Source organism: Monodon monoceros, unplaced genomic scaffold (assembly GCF_005190385.1).
Source record: "Monodon monoceros isolate NGI ecotype Baffin Bay Population unplaced genomic scaffold, NGI_Narwhal_1 Super_Scaffold_10, whole genome shotgun sequence".
NCBI lineage: Eukaryota > Metazoa > Chordata > Mammalia > Artiodactyla > Monodontidae > Monodon > Monodon monoceros.
The window spans coordinates 53,704,880-53,709,772 of record NW_021703766.1 but is presented as its reverse complement, the minus strand read 5'-3'; the positions used below and the strand labels follow the sequence as shown (position 1 = coordinate 53,709,772).

Sequence of the window (4,893 nt, the reverse complement as noted above, 5' to 3'; positions counted from 1 at the left end):
TTGCGGAATGTAGGGAACTTTAGTTGTGGCATGCGAACTCAGTTGCCGCATGTGGGATCAAGTTCCCTTACCAGGGATGGAACCCAGGCCCCCTGCATGGGGAGCACGGAGCCTTAGCCACTGGATCACCAGGGAAGTCCTGGTAAAGGGTTTCAAGCAAGAAAATGTCGAAAGGCAGCTCCCACGTGGACGAATGGCAGAAAAGCCAAGGGCAGGGACCAGCTTCAGGGTGAATTTAAACCCAAAGGAAAACATACACGACCTGCAACGGACCTGTAGGTGATGTCTGGATTTACTTGTATCCCGGATGCTGGGATATACGGTCGAGCCTTTCCCAAGACTCTGAGGACAGAACAAGGGGGACCACGCAGAACAGACTTACAGAAAAGGAGACTGTTAAGTGTGGACTTCACCCCGTGTACTCCAATTCCGGTTCCAGAGGAAAGTGTGGGCGGAGAGAAGCAGGGCTGGGGGTGGGGCGAGTAGGGAGCGCAGATCAGCGCAAAGAGGACTGTAGGGCTAACCGGGGAAGGTGCTTCCCTGGACCTTGACCTGTTTATTTTAAATTACTATCTGTGACAGTTTTTGGTGCTTTTTAAAAAAAATTATTTATTTTTGGCTGCATTGGGTCTTCGTTGCTGCGGGCGGGCTTTCTCTAGTTGCGGGTCGCGGGGGCTACTCTTCCTTGCAGTGCGCGGGCTTCTCATTGTGGTGGCTTCTCTTGTTGCAGAGCATGGGCTCTAGGCGCGTGGGCTTTAGTAGCTGCAGCACGCAGGCTCAGTAGTTGTGGCTCGCGGGCTCTAGAGCACAGGCTCAGTAGTTGTGGCTCATGGGCTTAGTTGCTCAATGGCATGTGGGATCTTCGAAAACCAGGGCTCGAACCCGTGTCCCTGCATTGGCAGGCAGATTCTTAACCACTGCTCCACCAGGGAAGTCCTCTGTGACAGTTTTAAGGTAAAAGCTTAAAATTTTGTGGGCCACTTACGTTGGAAGCTGTTTCTGCGAGATGAAAACGGTTACAAAAAAGCTGTTTAGCCAGCGGGCTGCTCCCATACCCTGCTAGCGAGGAGAAAGCAGTTCAGAGGCCTGGAAACTTGGGTCTCCAAGTGGTTGCTGTGGGGCAGTGGATTCAGAAATATTTCCTGCACTGGGCGTTTCTCTGTACTACAAACTAGAATAACAAATACAAAACTCTCCCTAAGTAGTAAGTGCTACTTCTTACTCACACCCTAAAGAACAGCTTTTCCATTTTCTCTTCACATTCAAGCAGGAGGCCAAACTCTGCTCAGTTCCAGAGACTCAGGGACAAGACCTAGCATCTGAGACTGGAGGACTAAGGCATGCAAAGTTTATCTTCTTATCATAGAAGTAAGCTGGTGGAGACTTCCCTGGTGGCACAGTGGTTAAGCATCTGCCTGCCAATGCAGGGGACACGGGTTCGAGCCCTGGTCCGGGAAGATCCCACATTCCGTGAAGAACTAAGCCCGTGAGCCACAACTACTGAGCCTGCACTCTAGAGCCTGCAAGCCACAACTACTGAGCCCACGTGCTGCAAATACTGAAGCCTGCGCACCTAGAGCCTATGCTCTGCAACGAGAAGCCACAGCAATGAGAAGCCTGTGCACCACAACGAAGAGTAGCCCCTGCTCGCCACAACTAGAGAAAGCCTGCGTGCATCGAGATGCAACGCAGCCAATAAATAAGTAAATAAAGGCTCAACTTAAAAAAAAAACAAAGCTGCTGAGACATGAGCTACTCTTTACTTTTTTTGATGTGAACCATTTTTAAGTCTTTACTGAGTTTGTTACAATATTGCTTCTGTTTTATGTTTTGATTTTTTTGCCACGAGGTACGTGGGATCTTAGCTCCCCAACCAGGGATCAAACCCACACCCCCTGCATTGGGAGGTTAAGTCTTAAACACTGGACCAGCAGGGAAGTCCCTAAGCTACTCTTTATTGATGTGATTAAGGGTCTTTTGTTTTCTGTTACTTGGGAAAGAGAACCACATGTGACTTGTCATTTGCATTGGGCATGGAGACAGTACACACATGTGGATGAACTGGATATTATGTTAAATCTTTTCCAATGCAGACCTACCTGCTGGTAAGTCTTCATGTAATCCTGCAGAGGACCAATTGAGGATGTATCGAATCTAAATGAGTATACAATAACTGACCTGAATTATCCAATAAATCATCTTTCTTTCACATCAACACTGTGGGGAAATACAATTACAAACAAAACCAAAATGTAAGACCAATAAATTCCCTCCACCTGGGCAATACGGAAAGGAAACAGCTTTACTACTGAATAATCATTACTCACGATTACAGCACACAACCCGCTCCGTATCCTGATCCAGCCACTTGCTGGGACGGAACTGAACGAGTCCTTAAACCTGTCTTTGTCCTAAATTCCTTCGTTTCTGAAACGAGAATACGTACTTTTTTCAGAGATGAAGATTCAGTAAGTTACTATGCATAACGCACTAATAACAGTGACTTGTATTTGAAGTGTAATATGAAAGACAATAGAAATAAAAATTAAGATCACTTATTAAAGGGGACTTCCCTGGTGGTGCAGTGGTTAAGAATCCATGCTCCCAATGCAGGGGGCCCCGGCTGGATCTCTGGTCAGGTAACTAGATCCCACATGCATGCCGCAACTAAGAGTTCACATGCCACAATTAAGGAGCCCGCCTGCCGCAAATAAGACCCAGCACAACCGACTAAATAAAAATTTTTTTTTAAAGATCACTTATCAAAGAATTTGTATTATTTTGGTTAGTAACAAAGTCTAAGTGGAGCATAATGGGTATCAGTTGTCATGCTAAAAATAGCACAAATCTTATTTTCTCTGCAAGGAGCTCTGCCTTTGAATGTCAATACGTCACTGGGAAATGGCAGAATGGCTTCCAGGCATTTGGCAATGGAGACTGTCTCCTTGTTACAAACTATAGTTGGACTCTTGGGGTCTATCTCATTAATCCTTTTGGTTTCATTGTGTGCTTCCTAAACTCCACATACTGGATTTTGAAACACCTGACCACAGCCAGCTCCCACATTAAAAGATTTCAGTTTACCCTCGTGACATTCTAAAATGAACTAAAGTCCTAAAGGCTTCCATGGAATTAAAGTCCTAAAGGAACTCTCTTCATATTTACAGTGCCTCTACTTTCTACCTCTCATTGAGTTATGTTCAGTTTCATTTCACAGAAATCCTAAAACAACCCACTGATTTAGAGATCCTTTGGTTTAAAACAAGGGAAATATGTGGGGAAAGAAAAAAGTCATGCTAAGAAAAAACTGTATTCAAAAAAAATTTTTTTTCTGGAATTCCCTGGCAGGCCAGAGGTTAGGACTCTGCTCTTTCAATGCAGGGACCGGGTTCGATACCTGGATAAGGAACCAAGATCCCCTAAGCTGCATGGTGCAGCCAAAAAAATATATATATATCTTACAGTAGAAAACAATGTAAGACCACATTGCTTAATACCACAATTTGAAATTGAGATTTTAGGAGCCTATCAATAATTGCTCTTCTAGTAAATTGCTTATATTATCTGATAAACACTTCCAAACACCCATTTTTATTAATCTAGGATAAAAATACCTTAGGCAATTTATTTAAAATTTTATAAGCATTTTCAACAACCATATTGCACAATGAGATGAATGTGTGCTGCAAACAAAAAAATATAATAAATTATTATCATAAAGAAAAGTGTGGTGTTCCTTATCAAGAAATCAGGAGTTTTAAGAGCAAATATTCACTGTTTTGTCAAACAGTTAGACTCCATTTTTCAGTGTTTGATGACTGACCCCTTTTAATCTTCGGGACAACATCTTCCCATTCCTCCTGAGCAAGCTGATAAAAAAAGCCTGAAGGGTCCCTTCTTTGACTTAACCTGGAAGTTCAAACGTCAAGCCTCATCAAGTAATTTCCTTAACACACCAAACCAATCACCATTCCCTGTTCTCTCAAACCATTTTTTGAACACCTTGGAAGTCTCTAACATGTGCCTATAAAGTTGAATTATGTAACATTCTTATAACATTTCAATGTTAATATCACCCTCAATAACCAAACCCAACTTGGGGTGGGGTTCTACTATACTCCAGTGAATGACCACAAGTGCAAACTAGCAAAAATAAAAACATTTTTTAGGGGTGAATATATGAAATTTCTCAAACAAAAACATTCCCATTGTATAATACTCATTTTTAAAAGAAAATCCATGAACACTGATCTTTTAAAATTAATACACTGATGGACTTCCCTGGTGGTGCAGTGGTTAAGTATCCGCCTGCCAATGCAGGGGACAGGGGTTTGATCCCAGGTCTGGGAAGATCCCACATGCCATGGAGCAACTAAGCCCATGTGCCACAACTATTAAGCCTGTGCTCTAGAGCCTGCAGGCTGCAACTACTGAAGCCCATGTGCCTGGAGTTTGTGCTCTACAACAAGGGAAGCCACGGCAATGAGAAGCCCATGCATCACAATGAAGAGTAGCCCCTGCTCGCCACAACAAGAAAAAGCCTGCGGTCAGCAATGTAGACTGCATGCAGGCAAAAAAAAAAAAAAGAAAGCACTGAGCTCAAAAAGGACAAAAACATTGTATGATTTTTAAATTTTCTAATATTTTGCGTGTGTTTACTATATTGCTATTTTCCCATCATGTAAATCAAGGTGCATGTCACGACATTTATGTAAAGGACAAATGTGAAATTGCATGATTTCTAAATTTTTAGTGTTTTGCATACACTTACTACATTCCTATTTTCTCTTCATCTAAATCAAGGTGCAGGGGGCTTCCCTCATGGCGCACCGGTTAAGAATCTGCCTGCCAGTGCAGGGGACAGGGGTTCAAGCCCTGGTCCACATGACACAG

The 4,893-nt window shown here is 43.2% G+C and overlaps 1 protein-coding gene across 2 annotated transcripts in view; it reads right to left on the bottom strand.

Moving 5' to 3' along the window:
• Positions 1–975: 975 nt before the first annotated feature.
• Positions 976–4,893, bottom strand: part of LOC114908426 (zinc finger protein 347-like) — a 13,628-nt gene continuing 9,710 nt past the window's right edge. The window contains exons 4-6 of one of the 2 annotated variants that reach the window (XR_003796941.1): positions 2,328–2,427; positions 2,100–2,154; positions 976–999 (exon numbers count right to left, since the gene is read on the bottom strand). The gene's annotated coding sequence lies outside the window, so the exon portion shown is untranslated. Of the gene's footprint in view, positions 1,000–2,099; positions 2,428–4,893 lie in introns of those variants that run through there. The other variant, XM_029244575.1, reaches the window with a different exon arrangement.